We start from the raw sequence: 17,510 nt of genomic DNA on the forward strand, positions 1-17,510 counted from the left end.
TCTGGGAGGGGAGCGGGGGCTGGTGGTTAGCAGGGGGGGCTGGGAGCCAGGACTCCTAGGTTCTCTCCCCAGTCTGGGAGGGGAGCGGGGGCTGGTGGGTTAGAGCAGGAGGGGCTGGGAGCCAGGACTCCTGGGTTCTCTCCCCTGGGCTGGGAGGGGAGCGGGGCTGGTGGGTTAGAGCAGGAGGGCTGGGAGCCAGGACTCCTGGGTTCTCTCCCCAGGTCGGGAGGGGAGCGGGGGCTGGTGGCTTAGAGCAGGGGGGCTGGGAGATAGGACTCCTGGGTTCTCTCCCCAGGTCTGGGAGGGATGGGGGCTGGTGGGTTAGAGCAGGGGGGCTGGGAGCCAGGACTCCTGGTTCTCTCCCCAGATCTGGGAGGGGATGGGGGGCTGGTGGTTAGAGCAGGGGCTGGGAGCCAGGACTCCTGGGTTCTTCCCCTCTGGGAGGGAGCGGGGGGCTGGTGGATTAGAGCAGGGGGTCGGGAGCCAGAACTCCTGGGTTCTATCCCAGCTCTGGGAGGGGAGCGGGGGCTCGTGGGTTAGAGGAGGGGGGCTGGGAGCCAGGACTCCTGGGTTCTCTCCCCAGGTCGGGAGGGGAGCGCGGGGCTGGTGGGTTAGAGCAGGGGGGCTGGGAGCAGGACTCCTGGGTTCTCCCTCCCAGGTCTGGGAGGGGAGGCGGGGGCTGGTGGGTTAGAGCAGGGGGGCTGGGAGCCAGGGTTCCTGGGTTCTCTCCCCAGGTCTGGGAGGGAGCGGGGGCTGGTGGGTTAGAGCAGGGGGGCTGGGAGCCAGGACTCCTGGGTTCTCTCCCCAGCTCTGGGAGGGGAGCGGGGACTGGTGGTTAGAGCAGGGGGGGCTGGGAGCCAGGACTCCTGGGTCCTCTCCCCAGCTCTGGGAGGGGAGCGGGGGCTGGTGGTTAGAGCAGGGGGGGCGGGGAGCCAGGACTCCTGGGTTCTCTCCCAGGTCTGGGAGGGGAGCGCGGGGCTGGTGGTTAAGCAGGGGGGCTGGGAGCCAGGACTCCTGGTTCTCTCCCCAGGTCTGGGAGGGAGCGGGGGCTGGTGGGTTAGAGCAGGGGGGCTGGGAGCCAGGACTCCTGGTTCTCTCCCAGGTCTGGGAGCGAGAGGGGCTGGTGGGTTAGAGCAGGGGGTGGAGCCAGGACTCCTGGGTTCTCTCCCCAGCTCTGGAGGGGAGGGGGCTGGTGGTTAGAGCAGAGGGGGCTGGGAGCCAGGACTCCTGGGTTCTCTCCTCAGGTCTGGGAGGGAGGGGGGGCTGGTGGGTTAGAGAAGGGGGGGCTTGGAGCCAGGACTCCTGGGTTCTCTCCCCAGGTCTGGGAGGGGAGTGGGGGCTGGTGGTTAGAGAAGGGGGGGCTGGAGCCAGGACTCCTGGGTTCTCTCCCCAGGTCTGGGAGGGGAGTGGGGGCTGGTGGGTTAGAGCAGAGGGGCTGGGAGCCAGGACCCCTGGGTTCTCTCCCTAGGTCTGGGAGGAGAGCGGGGGGCTGGTGGGTTAGAGCAGGGGGGGCTGGGAGCCCGGACCCCTGGGTTCTCTCCCCAGGTCTGGGACGGGAGCAGGGGGCTGGTGGGTTAGAGCACTGGGGGCTGGGAGCCAGGACGCCTGGTTCTCTCCCCAGGTCTGGGAGGTGAGAGGGGGCTGGTGGGTTAGAGAGGGGGGGCGGGAGCCAGGACTCCTGGGTTATCTCCCGAGGTCTGGGAGGGAGCGGTGGGCTGGTGGGTTAGAGAGGGGGGGCAGCCAGGACTCCTGGGTTCTCTCCCCAGGTCTGGGAGGGAGAGGGGGCTGGTGGGTTAGAGCAGGAGGGCTGGGAGCCAGGACTCCTGGGTTCTCTCCCCAGGTCGGGGAGGGGACGGGGGGCTGGTGGGTTAGAGCAGGGGGGCTGGGAGCCAGGACTCCTGGTTCTCTCCCCAGTCTGGGAGGGAGCGCGGGCTGGTGGGTTAGAGCAGGGGGGCTGGAGCCAGGACTCCTGGGTTCTCTCCCCAGGTCTGGGAGGGGAGCGGGGGCTGGTGGTTAGAGCAGGGAGGGCTGGGAGCCAGGACTCCTGGGTTCTCTCCCCAGGTCTGGGAGGGAGCGGGGGGCTGGTGGGTTAGAGCAGGGGGGCTGGGAGCCAGGACTCCTGGTTCTCTCCCCAGTCTGGGAGGGGAGCGGGGGCTGGTGGTTAGAGCAGGGGGGGCTGGGAGCCAGGACTCCTGGGTTCTCTCCCAGTCTGGGAGGGGAGCGGGGGCTGGTGGGTTAGAGCAGGGGGCTGGGAGCCAGGACTCCTGGGTTCTCTCCCCATCTGGGAGGGGAGCGGGGGCTGGTGGTTAGAGCAGGGGGGGCTGGGAGCCAGGACTCCTGGGTTCTCCCCCAGGTCTGGGAGGGGATCGCGGGCTGGTGGGTTAGAGCAGGGGGGGCTGGGAGCCAGGACTCCTGGTTCTCTCCCCAGGTCTGGGAGGGAGCGGGGGCTGGTGGGTTAGAGCAGGGGGCTGGGAGCCAGGACTCCTGGGTTCTCTCCCCAGGTCTGGGAGGGGAGCGCGGGCTGGTGGTTAGAGCAGGAGGGGCTGGGAGCCAGGACTCCTGGGTTCTCTCCCCAGGTCTGGAGGGGAGCGGGGGGCTGGTGGGTTATAGCAGGGGGGCTGGGAGCCAGGACTCCTGTTCTCTCCCCAGTCGGGAGGGGAGCGGGGGGCTGGTGGGTTAGAGCAGAGGGGCTGGGAGCCAGGACTCCTGGGTTCTCTCCCCTGGGCTGGGAGGGGAGCGGGGGGCTGGTGGTTAGAGCAGGAGGGGCTGGGAGCCAGGACTCCTGGGTTCTCTCCCAGAACTGGGAGGGGAGCGCGGGCTGGTGGCTTAGAGCAGGGGGGGCTGGGAGATAGGACTCCTGGGTTCTCTCCCCAGGTCTGGGAGGGTGGGGGGCTGGTGGTTAGAGCAGGGTGGGCTGGGAGCCAGGACCCTGGGTTCTCTCCCCAGATCTGGGAGGGATGGGGGGCTGGTGGTTAGAGCAGGGGGGCTGGGAGCCAGGACTCCTGGGTTCTTTCCCCAGTCTGGAGGGGAGCGGGGGCTGGTGGGTTAGAGCAGGGGGGCTGGGAGCCAGGACTCCTGGGTTCTCTCCCGTCTGGGAGGGAGCGGGGGCTGGTGGGTTAGAGCAGGGGGGCTGGGAGCCAGGACTCCTGGGTTCTCTCCCCAGGTCTGGGAGGGGACGCGGGGCTGGTGGGTTAGAGCAGGGGGGGCTGGGAGCCAGGACTCCTGGGTTCTCTCCCCAGGTCTGGGAGGAGCGGGGGGCTGGTGGGTAGAGCAGGAGGGCTGGGAGCCAGGATTCCTGGGTTTCTCTCCCCAGGTCTGGGAGGGGAGCGGGGGGCTGGTGGGTTAGAGCAGGGGGGGCTGGGATCCAGGACTCCTGGGTTCTCTCCCCAGGTCTGGGAGGGGAGCGCGGGGCTGGTGGGTTAGAGCAGGGGGGCTGGGAGCCAGGACTCCTGGGTTCTCTCCCCAGTCTGGGAGGAGCGGGGGGCTGGTGGGTTAGAGCAGGAGGGGCTGGGAGCCAGGACTCCTGGGTTCTCTCCCCAGGTCTGGGAGGGGAGCGCGGGGCTGGTGGGTTAGAGCAGGAGGGGCTGGGAGCCAGGACTCCTGGGTTCTCTCCCCAGGTCTGGGAGGGGAGCGCGGGCTGGTGGGTTAGAGCAGGAGGGCTGGGAGCCAGGACTCCTGGGTTCTCTCCCCAGGTCTGGGAGGGGCGGGGGCTGGTGGGTTTAGCAGGGGGGGCTGGGAGCCAGGACTCCTGGGTTCTCTCCCCAGGTCTGGGAGGGAGCGGGGGGCTGGTGGTTAGAGCAGGAGGGGCTGGGAGCCAGGACTCCTGGGTTCTCTCCCTGGCTCTGGGAGGGGAGCGGGGGCCAGGGGTTAGAGCAGGGGGGCTGGGAGCCAGGACTCCTGGGTTCTCTCCCCAGGTCGGGAGGGGCGGGGGGCTGGTGGCTTAGAGCAAGGGGGGGCTGGGAGCTAGGACTCCTGGGTTCTCTCCCCAGGTCTGGGAGGGGAGGGGGTCTGGTGGGTTAGAGCAGGGTGGGCCGGGACCCAGGACTCCTGGGTTCTCTCCCAGCTCGGGGAGGGGAGGGGGGCTGGTGGTTAGAGCAGGGGGGCTGGGAGCCCGGACTCCTGGGTTCTCTCCCCGGGTCTGGGAGGGGAGCGGGGGCTGGTGGTTAGAGCAGGGGGGCTGGGAGCCAGGACTCCTGGGTTCTCTCCCAGGTCTGGGAGGGGAGCGCGGGGGCTGGTGGGTTAGAGCAGGGGGGCTGGAGCCAGGACTCCTGGGTTCTCTCCAGGTCTGGGAGGGGAGCAGGGGGCTGGTGGGTTAGAGCAGGGGGGCTGGGAGCCAGGACTCCTGGGTTCTCTCCCAGTCTGGGAGGGGTGCAGGAGGCTGGTGTAGAGCAGGGAGGACTGGGAGCCAGGACTCGTGGGTTCTCTCCCCAGGTCTGGGAGGGAAGCGGGGGCTGGTGGGTTAGAGCAGGAGGGGCTGGGATCCAGGACTCCTGGTTCTCTCCCCAGTCTGGGAGGGGAGCGGGGGCTGGTGGGTTAGAGCAGGGAGGGCTGGGTGCCAGGGTTCCTGGGTTCTCTCCCCAGGTCTGGGAGGGAGCGGGGGGCTGGTGGGTTAGAGCAGGGGGGCTGGGAGCCAGGACTCCTGGTTCTCTCCCCAGGTCTGGGAGGGGAGCGCTGGGCTGGTGGGTTAGAGCAGGGGGGGCTGGGAGCCAGGACTCCTGGGTTCTCTCCCCAGGTCTGGGAGGGGAGCGGGGGGCTGGTGGGTTAGAGCAGGGGGCTGGAGCCAGGACTCCTGGGTTCTCTCCCCAGGTCTGGAGGGAGGGGCTGGTGGGTTAGAGCAGAGGGCTGGGAGCCAGGCTCCTGGGTTCTCTCCCAGTCTGGATGGAGCGCGGGCTGGTGGGTTAGGCAGGGGGGCTGGGAGCCAGGACTCCTGGGTTCTCTCCCCAGTCTGGGAGGGGAGCGGGGCTGGTGGGTTAGAGCAGGGGGGCTGGAGCCAGGACTCCTGGGTTCTCTTCCCCTGGGCTGGGAGGGAGCGGGGGGCTGGTGGGTTAGAGCAGGAGGCTGGAGCCAGGACTCCTGGGTTCTCTCCCCAGGTCTGGGAGGGAGCGGGGGGCTGGTGGGTTAGAGCAGGAGGGCTGGGAGCCAGGACTCCTGGTTCTCTCCCCTGGCTGGGAGGGAGCGGGGGCTGGTGGGTTAGAGCAGGAGGGCTGGGAGCCAGGACTCCTGGGTTCTCTCCCCAGTCTGGGAGGGAGCGCGGGCTGGTGGCTTAGAGCAGGGGGGCTGGGAGCTAGGACTCCTGGGTTCTCTCCCCAGGTCTGGGAGGGGATGGGGGGCTGTGGGTTAGAGCAGGGTGGGCTGGGAGCCAGGACTCCTGGGTTCTCTCCCCAGATCTGGAGGGATGGGGGCTGGTGGTTAGAGCAGGGGGGGCTGGGAGCCAGGGCTCCTGGGTTCTTCCCCAGTTCTGGGAGGGAGCGGGGGCTGGTGGGTTAGAGCAGGGGGGCTGGGAGCCAGGACTCCGGGGTTCTCCTCCCAGGTCTGGGAGGGGAGCGCGGGGCTGGTGGTTAGAGCAGGGGGGGGCTGAGCCAGGACTCCTGGGTTTCTCTCCCCAGGTCTGGGAGGGGAGCAGGGGGCTGGTGGGTTAGAGCAGGGGGGGCTGGGAGCCAGGACTCCTGGGTTCTCTCCTCAGGTCTGGGAGGGGTGCAGGAGGCTGGTGGGTAAGAGCAGGGAGGACTGGGAGCCAGGACTAGTGGGTTCTCTCCCCAGGTCTGGGAGGGAAGCGGGGGCTGGTGGGTTAGAGCAGGAGGGGCTGGGATCCAGGACTCCTGGGTTCTCTCCCCAGGTGTGGGAGGGGAGCGGGGGGCTGGTGGGTTAGAGAAGGGGGGGCGGGGAGCCAGGATTCCTGGGTTCTCTCCCCAGGTCTGGGAGGGGAGCGGGGGGCTGGTGGGTTAGAGCAGGAGGGGCTGGGAGCCAGGACTCCTGGGTTCTCTCCCCAGGTCTGGAGGGGAGCGGGGCTGTGGTGTTTAGAGCAGGAGGGCTGGGAGCCAGGACTCCTGGGTTCTCTCCCCAGGTCTGGAGGGGAGCGGGGCTGGTGGGTTAGTGCAGGGAGGGCTGGGAGCCAGGACTCCTGGGTTCTCTCCTCAGGTCTGGGAGGAAAGCGGGGGCTGGTGGTTAGAGCAGGGGGGGCTGGGAGCCAGGATTCCTGGTTCTCTCCCCAGGTGTGGGAGGGATGGGGGGCTGTGGTTAGAGCAGGGGGCTGGGAGCCAGGACTCCTGGGTTCTCTCCCCAGGTCTGGGAGGGGAGCGGGTAGCTGGTGGGTTAGAGCAGGGGGGCTGGGAGCCAGGACTCCTGGGTTCTCTCCCCAGATCTGGAGTGGAGCGGGGGGCTGTTGGGTTAGAGCAGGGGGGCTGGGAGCCAGGACTCCTGGGTTCTCTCCCCAGGTCTGGAGGGGAGCGGGGGCTGGTGGGTTAGTGCAGGAGGGGCTGGGAGCCAGGACTCCTGGGTTCTCTCCTCAGGTCTGGGAGGAGAGCGGGGGGCTGGTGGTTAGAGCAGGGGGGGCTGGGAGCCAGGATTCCTGGGTTCTCTCCCCAGGTCTGGGAGGGGAGCGCGGGGCTGGTGGCTTAGAGCAGGGGGGGCTGGGAGCCAGGACTCCTGGGTTCTCTCCCCAGGTCTGGGGAGGGGATGGGGGGCTGGTGGTTAGAGCAGGGGGGGCTGGGAGCCAGGACTCCTGGGTTCTTTCCCCAGTTCTGGGAGGGGAGCGGGGGGCTGGTGGGTTAGAGCAGGTGGGCTGGGAGCCAGGACTCCTGGGTTCTCTCCCAGGTCTGGGAGGGGAGCGCGGGGCTGGTGGGTTAGAGCAGGGGGGGCTGGGAGCCAGGAATCCTGGGTTCTCTCCCCAGGTCTGGGAGGGGAGCGGGGGGCTGGTGGGTTAGAGCAGGGGGGGCTGGGAGCCAGGACTCCTGGGTTCTCTTCTCAGGTCTGGGAGGGGTGCGGGAGGCTGGTGGGTTAGAGCAGGGAGGGCTGGGAGCCAGGACTCCTGGGTTCTCTCCCCAGGTCTGGGAGGGGAGCGCGGGGCTGGTGGGTTAGAGCAGGGGGGGGCTGGGAGCCAGGACTCCTGGGTTCTCTCCCCAGATCTGGGAGTGGAGCGGGGGGCTGGTGGGTTAGAGCAGGGGGCGGGAGCCAGGAGTCCTGGGTTCTCTCCCAGGTCTGGGAGGGGAGCGGGGGGCTGGTGGTTTAGAGAAGGGGGGGCTGGGAGCCAGGACTCCTGGGTTCTCTCCCCAGCTCTGGGAGGGGAGAGAGGGGCTGGTGGGTTAGAGCAGGGGGGCTGGGAGCCAGGACTCCTGGGTTCTCTCCCCAGGTCTGGGATGGGAGCGCGGGGCTGGTGGGTTCGAGCAGGGGGGGCTGGGAGCCAGGACTCCTGGGTCTCTCCCAGGTCTGGGAGGGAAGCGGGGGCTGGTGGTTAGAGCAGGGCGTCTGGGAGCCAGGACTCCTGGGTTCTCTCCCCAGGTCTGGGAGGGGACCGGGGGGGCCGGTGGGTTAGAGAAGGGGGGGCTGGAAGCCAGGACTCCTTGGTTATCTCCCAGGTCTGGGAGGGGAGTGGGGGGCTGGTGTTAGAGAAGGGGGGGCTTGGAGCCAGGACCCTGGTTCTCTCCCCAGGTCTGGAGGGGAGTGGGGGGCTGGTGGGTTAGAGAAGGGGGCTGGGAGCCAGGACCCTGGGTTCTCTCCCTAGGTCTAGGAGGAGAGCGGGGCTGGTGGTTAAGCAGGGGGGCTGGAGCCGGACTCCTGGTTCTCTCCCCAGGTCTGGGACTGGGAGCAGGGGGCTGGTGGGTTTAGAGCACGGGGGCTGGAGCCAGGACTCCCGGGTTTCTCTCCCCAGGTCTGGGAGGGGAGGGGGGGCTGGTGGTTAGAGCAGGGGGCTGGAGCCAGGACTCCTGGGTTCTCTCCCGAGGTCTGGGAGGGGAGTGGGGGGCTGGTGGGTTAGAGAAGGGGGGGCGGGGAGCCAGGACTCCTGGGTTATCTCCCGAGGTCTGGGAGGGGAGCGGTGGGCTGGTGGGTTAGAGAAGGGGGGGCGGGGAGCCAGGACTCCTGGGTTCTCTCCCAGGTCTGGGAGGGAGAGGGGGGCTGGTGGTTAGAGAGCAGGGGGCTGGGAGCCAGGACTCCTGGGTTCTCTCCCAGGTCTGGAGCGGAGAGGGGGCTGGTGTAGAGCAGGGGGGCTGTGAGCCAGGACTCCTGGGTTCTCTCCCCAGCTCTGGGAGGTGAGAGGGGGCTGGTGGTTAGAGCAGGGGGGGCTGGGAGCCAGGACTCCTGGGTTCTCTCCCCAGGTCTGGGATGGGAGCGGGGGGCTGGTGGGTTAGAGAAGGGGGGCTTGGAGCCAGGACTCCTGGGTTCTCTCCCCAGGTCTGGGAGGGAGTGGGGGGCTGGTGGGTTAGAGAAGGGGGGCTTGGAGCCAGGACTCCTGGGTTCTCTCCCCAGGTCTGGAGGGCAGTGGGGGGCTGGTGGGTTAGAGCAGAGGGGCTGGGAGCCAGGACCCCCGTTCTCTCCCTAGGTCTGGGAGGAGACGGGGCTGGTGGGTTAGAGCAGGGGGACTGGGAGCCCTGACCCTGGGTTCTCTCCCTAGGTCTGGGACGGGAGCAGGGGGCTGGTGGGTTAGAGCACTGGGGGCTGGGAGCCAGGACGCCTGGGTTCTCTCCCCAGTCTGGGAGGGGAGCGGGGCTGTGGGTTAGAGAAGGGGGGCGGGGAGCCAGGACTCCTGGGTTATCTCCCGAGGTCTGGGAGGGGAGCGGGCTGTGGGTTAGAGAAGGGGGGCAGGGAGCCAGGACTCCTGGGTTCTCTCCCCAGTCTGGAGGGAGAGGGGGCTGGTGGTTAGAGCAGGGGGCTGGGAGCCAGGACTCCTGGGTTCTCTCCCAGCTCTGGGAGGGGAGTGGGGGCGGGTGGTTAGAGCAAGGGGACTGGGAGCCAGGACTCCTGGGTTCTCTCCTCAGGTCTGGGAGGGGAGCGGGGGATGGTGGGTTAGAGCAGGGGGGCTGGGAGGCAGGACTCCTGGGTTCTCTCCCCAGGTCTGGGAGGGGAGCAGGGGGCTGGTGGGTTAGAGCAGGGGGGGGCTGGGAGGCAGGACTCCTGGGTTCTCTCCCCAGGTCTGGGAGGGGAGCGGGGGGCTGGTGGTTAGAGCAGGGGGGGCTGGTAGCCAGGACTCCTGGGTTTCTCTCCCCAGGTCTGGAGGGAGCGGGGGCTGTTTAGAGCAGGGGGGGCTGGTAGCCAGGACTCCTGGGTTCTCTCCCCAGGTCTGGGAGGGGAGCAGGGGGCTCGTGGTGAGAGCAGGGGCAGCTGGGAACCAGGAGTCCTGGGTTCTCTCCCCGGGTCTCGGAGGGAAGTGGGGGGCTAGTAGTCAGATCAGGGGACGGGGAGCCAGGACTCCTGGGTTCTCTCCCCAACTCAGGGAAGGAAGGGCCTGGCTCAGGGGTGGGGAGTTGGGTTCGGGACCTTTCCCCGTCGAGGAGTGTTGGCTCCCATCTGGTCCGGGTCAGGGACTGGCCGGCCAGCCTCGCTTTGAGTCCCTGGCTCCTCTCCAGCTTCATCAGGAAAGTCTGAACAGCTTTTCAAGGGGGGGGGCAGGGTTTCCTGTCTTGGCCCCCGTCACGCCCGGTGCTGCCCAGACACACAGTGAAAGCCCCTGACCCAAAATGCTGACAGTCTATGGACATGCAGCACAGTAGGGGAAACTGAGGCACAGCAGTAAGGGACAGACCCAATGTTACATAACAGAGCTGGGAAGAGAACCCAGGAATCAAGTCTCCCAACCCCCCACTCTTTCCCCTGCTCTAACCACCATCCCCTACTCCCCTCCCAGAGCAGGAAGAGAACCCAGGATCCTGGCTCCCAGCCCCCCCCGCTCTAACCCACCATCCCCTACTCCCCTCCCACAGCTGGGGAGAGAACCCAGGAATCCTGGCTCCCAGCCCCGCTGCTCTAACCCACCAGCCCCCCGCTCCCCTCCCAGAGCAGGAAGAGAACCAGGAGTCCTGCTCCCAGCCCCCCCGCTCTAACCCACCAGCCCGCGCTCGCCTCCCAGAGCTGGGGAGAGAACCCAGGAGTCCTGGCTCCCATCCCCCCTGCTGTAACCCACCAGCCCCCCGCCCCTCCCAGAGCAGGGAAAGAACCCAGGAGTCCTAGCTCCCAGCCCCCCCCCGCGCTCTAACCACCAGCCCCCGCTCCCCTCCCAGAGCTGGGGAGAGAACCCAGGAGTTCTACGCTGCCCCTCCCTTGCCCCCCCACAGGAAGTGTAGGAATTCCCAGCCCCACGTGACCCCTTTGGAATGTGGTGACGTCACCGAGGGGTCCATTAAAAAAGTTTTTTGGGAGTTAGGAGAAAAAAAAAAAACTTTTCCGGGGAGTTTCGGAGCCGTCGGGATCCGGAGCCTCCGGGCCCGTTCCCTTGTCCCCCATCGGGCCAGGGACCCCCCCACCCCACGAGTGGGCAGGCTAGGAGGGGCTGGGACCCCCCACCAACTGGGATTCCCCCATCGGAACCAGGTAAGAATCGGGTCCCCTCACCCCGCAGGAATTCTCCCCATGTGATCAGAGACACCCCCCCTCCCCGGCCAGGGACCCCTCCCGATTGGGACCCCCCTCTTCTCCCTGGGCCAGGGACCCCATCTCCTTTAGCCTCTTCAGGGCCAGGGTCTCTACGTGAGGACTTTTTCCTCCCCCCTTTCGTCCAGGTCACCCCCCCACAACACACACGGTTGGAATAGAGGGGGGCTGTGGTCCCCAAGCTGAATTCTCCCCCACCCTGGAAATCCCCTTCCCACCCAGGGCCAGCGGGGCCAGGTGAGAGTTTGATCCTGCCCCTCCCTGCCTCGCCAAATCGACAAACCCAAGGCAGGCCCCACTCAGCTCCCAGAGCAGGGGAGAGAACCCAGGAGTCCGGGCTCCCACCCCCCTAGCTCTAACCCACCAACCCCCACTCCCCTCCCAGAGCTGGGAGAGAACCGAGGAGTCCGGGCTCCCACCCCCCGCTCTAACCCACCAGCCCCCACTCCCCTCCCAGAGCAGGGGAGAGAACCCAGGAGTCCTGGCTCCCAGCCCCACTTGCTCTAACCCACCAGCCCCCACTCCCCTCCCGAGCAGGGAGAGAACCCAGGAGTCCTGGCTCCCAGCGCCCCCTGCTCTAACTCACTAGCCATCGCTCCCCTCCAGGAGCCACAGAAAGAACCCAGGAGTCCTGGCTCCCAGCCCGCCCTGTTCTAACCTCTCTGCACCCCTCCTCTCTCCACAGGTCCCAGAGATGTCCGGTCCCACCTGGCTTCCCCCAAGCAGCTGAGCTCCTCGGGGTCTCCTGGCGTCTCGGTCTCGGCTCTGGCACTCGGCAAACCCCAGAAGAAATACACCCCGGTTCCTGCGTCCCCCAGGCCAGCCCCCAAGCAGAACGGGGGGGGCATGAGCGGGACAGGCTACCAGCCAACGGGCCCTGGTAAATACCCGGTTCTCCCCTCTCCCCCTCCCCAGTACCCAAATGGTCTGATCCAGGTTGGGGGCAGGACTGAGGGGGAGAATCTGGCGGGGGCAGTGGAGGGGGGAATACAGAGGGAGGGGGCCTGTGGTCTGACCCATTGCTGTTTCCCCTCTAGGCAGCCTCCCCTCCCGTCCCCTGCCTTCTAGCTTCGGCCCCCCTCTGACTTGGAGCGTCATTACCCATCAGCCCCGGGGCAAGGATGAACCGGGGGCGCCCTGGGGTGGCCCCCCCTCTACTGGATGCGGGTACCACATGCAGGTAGGAGGAGGGAACGGGGCCTTGGGCAGTGGGGGGATGAGACAGGGATTTGGGTGCTGGTGGAGAGGGGGTGACCTATGCAGCCAGTGTCCTGCCTCCATGGGACCTTGGAGAAAGCATAAGTTTCCCATAATTCACCTGCCTTGGTCATATTGGGCACGTGGGAAGGCTCCTTCCTGACCATCTCATGCCTTGGAGCATGAGGCTTGATTCCTGTTACCCTGCGGAACTACCTGCCACTAGGACAGCAGCTGGACTGCCTGATCCCAGCTGACAGGCCTGGGCATTACCTACAGCCCCTGCCTCCCCACACCATAATCCCCTCCCCCTCCTTGTCTGTTCCTTAGGGTCTGCCCAACCTAGGGCCCCACCGCCCCTCCAGCATTGACGCCCAAATAGACTCACTCACCAGTATGTTGGCTGATATGGAGAATGCCGGCCCCCAACGCCGGGGGAGAGGCAGGTAAACCCCCGCCCACCGGAGGGTTCTGGGGGAGGGGGGTTTGATGTGGTGGGTTTCAATGGCACAGCCTCTCCCGCCCTAATGAAATTTCAGACCCTATAATCACGTCCTTCCAAGTACCTTCTTGCCTCTCTCCTGCCCACCCGTGGCAACTCTAGCGCCTGATATCTCTGGAACCGGTGGACACAGGCTTTCGCATGTGACACCGTTTGAAAGTAGAGACCCTGGGCTTTCTGGTGCTATCACCCGCCTGCATCTCCCTCCCCCGGTTCCCGGGGATCGGCCACCGAAAATCACGTTCCAACCAGAACCTCCGGGGGAGGGAAGTGGAGATGGTTCACGGGATGTCACAGTGGGCCTCCTTATTGCCTGATGTTTCCTGATCCGATGGGCGTAGAGATGAGCGTCAGGCACTGTTGGAAAGCTACAAATCCAAGCTTTCCAATGAGGTATGGCACGTGCGTCTATCCTTCACGGTTCACAAGATATAGATGGTTTCACAGTCACCACTGGCCTAGCAAGACTTGACCATCAACATGGACGAGTGGGGTTCCTTGGGGACAATGGGTGTTTCAATGCGTTTAGGGTTGGGGTGGACTTGCAGGCTGGGGGCTGGTAATATGGGGTACCCCCCCCAAAGCCCACACCAGCCTACATCTCATCTTTCCTTTCCTTTCTTCTCCAGAACTTCGACTCCGTCCCGTACCCCTCGGCCTCTGGCCCCCCCGCAGCCTGCCCCCCCCGAATGTCCGGCCCCTACAAGCCGGGCTCCTTCGCCTCCAGAACTCCCCTATAGGTCATCGCCCCAACCACCCGCCTCAACGACTTCCTCTGGGCCGTCCCCACTACGGAGCTGGCTACCCGCGGGTGCCACCGGACATAAGCCCTACCCGCAGCCCATGCCGCGCCTACACCACATCGGCCGGGCCAGCCTTCAACGTCCAAGTCAAAGTTGCCCAGCCGGTGGGGTTACGGTCAACCGAGGCACCGAGCCGAAAAGGCCTATGCGCCCCCCTCGCCCGAGTGGGCCGCGGGGCCCAGTACGCCTTGGAGCCGGGCGCCAGGGGGGAGGAGGGCTGGTATCTGGAGCCGGGGGGTTACGCAAGAGGCCGGGCAAGGGGGAGAGCTATGGGGCCGGGGGGCTGGCCAAACCGGGGGAGGCGGCTGGGGGTCCGTACCAGGCTGCCGCCAGGACCCCAGGCAAGGAAGAGACGGCGGTGACGGGGAAGGCGCCCCTGGTGGGGAGGAGGATACCCGCACCAGGTATTGTGAGGGAATGGGCCGGGAGTAGGGGGGGGGAGTGGGGGCTAGTGGTTAGAGGGGGGGGCAGCTGGGAGCCAGGATGCCTGGGTTCTCTCCCCGGCTCTGGGTGGGGAGGGGAGTGGAGGGGGGGCTGGAAGCCAGGACTCCTGGGTTCTCTCCTGCTGGGGATTGTACCGCCTTGTGTGTGTGTGTCTGTGTTTGGGGGGGGGGGGGATCAACGTGAGCGAAGCCTCCAGCCGAGGTCTCCCTCTCCCCAGGCCCCCCCGAGCCGCCCAGAGGAGGAGCTGGACAGACTGACCAGGAAGCTGGTGCACGACATGAACCACCCGCCGGCGGGGAGTACTTCGGTGAGAGGGGCAGCGAGTGGCAGGGAGGGGGGGCTGGGGGGTTACAGCGTGGCGAGTCGGGGGGGGTTCGTGCTTGAGGGGCAGGGAGGGAGTTGCTGGGGTGGTTGTGGGCATGAGAGGTGGAGGTAGTGGGGGGCTGAGAGAGAGGGTAGGGGCAGGGAGGTGGGGGGGTCGGCAGGGCGCTGGAGTAGGGGGGAGTGGAGAGGTGGGGGGAAGGGTCAGTGGAGGAGCTGGGGGGGCCCATGTGACCCCTCCCCCTTGCCCCCCCCAGGGCGCTGCGCCCGCTGTGGGGAGAACGTGGTGGGGGACGGGACGGGCTGCGTGGCCATGGACCAGGTCTTCCACGTGCCCTGCTTCACCTGCACCACCTGCCACGCCCGGCTGCGGGGCCAACCCTTCTACGCCATGGAGCGCCGAGCCTTCTGCGAGGCCTGCTACATCGTGAGTGCCGGGCTGCAGGACGCCTGGGTTCTCTCCCTGGCGCCGGGAGGGGTGTAGGGGCTAGTGGTTAGAGCTGGGAGTCAGGACTCCTGGGTTCTCTCCTGGCTCTGGGAGGGGTCTAGTGGTTAGAGCGGGGGGGGCTGGGAGCCAGGACTCCTGGGTTCTCTCCCCGGCTCGGGGAGGGCGTAGGGGCTAGCGGTTAGAGCGGGGGGGGCTGGGAGCAGGACTCTTGGGTTCTCTCCCCGGCTCTGGGAGGGGAGTGGAGGCTGATGGGTTAGAGTGGGGGGGGCTGGGAGCCAGGACGCCTGGGTTCTCTCCCCAGCTCTGGGAGGGGAGTGGAGGCTGGTGGGTTAGAGCTGGGAGCCAGGAAACCTGGGTTCTCTCCCCAGCTCTGGGAGGGGGAGTGGAGGATGGTGGGTTAGAGGGGGGGGGCTGGGAGCCAGGACTCCTGGGTTCTCTCCCCAGCTCCGGGAGGGGAGGGAGGTCTTGTGGTTAGAGCAGGGGGGACTGGGAGCCAGGACCCCCTGGGTTCTCTCCCCGGCTCTGGGAGGGGAGTGGAGGCTGGTGGGTTAGAGCCGGGGGGGCTGGGAGCCAGGACTCCTGGGTTCTCTCCCTGGCTCTGGGAGGGGAGTGCGGGCTGGGGGGTTAGAGCAGGGGGGGCTGGGAGCCAGGATCCTGGGTCTCTCCCCGGCTTGGGAGGGGAGTGGAGGCTGGTGGGTTAGAGCTGGGAGCCAGGACTCCCCGGGTCTCTACCAGGTCTGGGAGGGGAGCAGGGGGCTGGGGTTAGAGCAGAGGGCTGGGAGCCAGGACTCCCCGGGTTCTCTCCCGGCTCCAGGCGGGGAGTGGGGGCTGGTGGTTAGAGCAGGGGGGGGCTGGCCCCCAGGCCCCACGCTCTGCCCTCCGCAGGTGACGCTGGAGCAAGTGCTCCATGTGCTCCAAGCCCATCCTGGACCGGATCCTGCGGGCCATGGGCAAGGCCTATCACCCCCAGTGCTCACCTGCGTCGTCTGCCACCACTGCATGGACGGGGTCCCCTTCACGTGGACGCACCAGCAGGTCCACTGCATCGAGGACTTCCACCGGTACGGCCCGCCCCCCGGCCCCCCGCCCCGTCGCCCCGGCTCCCTGACGTCCCTCTCCCTCTCTGTGCCCCCGCAGGAAGTTCGCCCCCGCTGCTCCGTGTCGTGGCAACGCCATCATGCCGAGCCCGGGCAGGAGGAGACGGTCAGGATCGTGGCCCTGGATCGGAGCTTCACATTGGGTGCTACAAGTGTGAGGTGGGGGCTGGCAGCCCGGATGCCTGGGTTCTCTCCCTGGCTCTGGGAGGGCAGCGGGGGCTGGTGGGTTAGAGCAGTGGGGGGCTGGGAGCCCGGACTCCTGGGTTCTCTCCCCAGCGCTGAAAGTGGGGTCTGCTGGTTAGAGCATGGAGGGACTGGGAGCCCGGACTCCTGGGTTCTCTCCCCGGCTCTGGGACGGCAGCGGGGGCTGGTGGGTTAGAGCAGGGGGGGCTGGGAGCCCGGACTCCTGGGTTCTCTCCCTGGCGCTTAGGAGGGGAGTGGGGGCTGGTGGGTTAGAGCAGGGGGGGACTGGGAGCCCGGACTCCTGGGTTCGTCCCGGCTCGGGGAGGGCAGCGGGGGCTGGTGGGTTAGAGCAGGAGGGGGCTGGGAGCAAGGACACCCTGGGTTCTGACGGACTCCTGTCCCCCCGCCCCAGGAGTGTGGGCTTGCTGCTGTCGTCGGAGGGCGAGGGCCGGGGCTGCTACCCCCTGGATGGGCACATCCTGTGCAAATCGTGCAGCGCCCGGCGCATCCAGGAGCTCTCCTCGAAGATCACCACCGACTGCTGAGGGCTCGGGGTGCCCAGCCCCCCACTCACCCCTTGGTCTCTGCCCTGGGGGAGGGGCTCTGTCTGCCCCACTGCCAGCAGCTGCTTCAGTATCAGTCGACTTGGGGTCCCCCTCAACCCGTTCCTCCTATCCCCTAGGGGCAAAGGTCCTGCCTTGTGCCCCCAGATTCCTGCCCCTGGCTATGTTGGCATCTATTAATTTTGGGGTTCCCCTGCACCCTGCTTCTTCATCATTTTGGGGGGGAAGAACTGCCCACTTGTTGCCCCCCAGCTCCATTGTCTTCTATTAACCCCTCACTGCCCTGCATTTCTCCCTTCACTTTGGGGGCACGTTTGCACCCCAGAGTCCCTGCTCTGCCAATTGCTGTTAATTCAGGGTCCCCTCTGCCCCTTGCCTCCCCCCAATTCCTGAAGCACCCTAAAACCAACCAGGCCCCTCGGTCGAGATGGGGGGGATGGCAGCAGAAGGGGGGGTGGAATTAGCCTGCTCTAATATTGGGGTGAGGGGGGACCCCCCTCCCCAGCTGTAGACACCGGAGGGCAGGGCTTTGTGGCGGGACAGGAAGTGAGCCTGTCTCTTTCCCCCCTCCGCATTTTTTCCGGGCCCTGCCCCAGGCTCCGGGCCCCGCCCTCCCTCCCCCAGTTGAAAAGTTATCAGCTGTGCCCTGCGGGGGGAGGGGCTGCCCCTTCGTTCCCCAGCATGTCTCCCCAGTATTTCTCCCCGGGGGGGGTGGCTATATTTCTCCCCACTCCAGCTTGGGGGGAGGCGGATGCTCAGGATTTGGGGTTTCTCCCCCTCAATTTCTAGGTCAGTTTGTTTTTTGGAGGGGGGGCAGGGACTGGCTGCCTCTCCCCCAAAGGAGCCCTGACTCCCCACCCATTGGGGGGGGCCATCGGACCATGAGCTGGTCTCAGGGGCTGGGCAGGGGGAAGATGATATCCCAGTAAAACCCCCCAGCTGTGCGTGTTCAAGGATGCCTGGGTTCCATCCCCAGGTCCTGGGAGGGCAGTGGGAGCGGGCGGAGCAGGACTCCCCTGGGTTCTATCCCGGCTGGGGGGAGGGGTTCCTTCATCACCATAACATTTCCATTGCATACTCTCACCCCCCCCCCTTCTGTGTGGGGGGGCCGTTGGATTAAAGATTGGTCTTTTTTCTACTCTGGCAATGAAATGTTCCTGCTTCTTTTGTTCAGAGGCGTTTCTGGGGTACCCAACGTGCTCTGGGAGGGGAGTGGGGTCTAGGGGTTAGAGCAGGGGGGGCTGGGAGACAGGACCTTCCTGGGTTTCTCTCCCGGCTCTGGGACAGGAGTAGAGGCTAGCGGTTAGAGATGGAGCGGCTGGGAGCCAGGACTCCTGGGTTCTCTCTCTGGCTGTGGGACGGGAGTAGGGG

The 17,510-nt window shown here is 67.0% G+C and overlaps 1 pseudogene; it reads left to right on the forward strand.

Annotated features, from left to right (window-relative positions):
* Positions 1–11,275: 11,275 nt before the first annotated feature.
* On the forward strand, positions 11,276–17,275 carry LOC119849279 (annotated as a pseudogene).
* Positions 17,276–17,510: the final 235 nt, after the last annotated feature.

The sequence above is a fragment of the Dermochelys coriacea genome, chromosome 28 (assembly GCF_009764565.3).
Source record: "Dermochelys coriacea isolate rDerCor1 chromosome 28, rDerCor1.pri.v4, whole genome shotgun sequence".
NCBI lineage: Eukaryota > Metazoa > Chordata > Testudines > Dermochelyidae > Dermochelys > Dermochelys coriacea.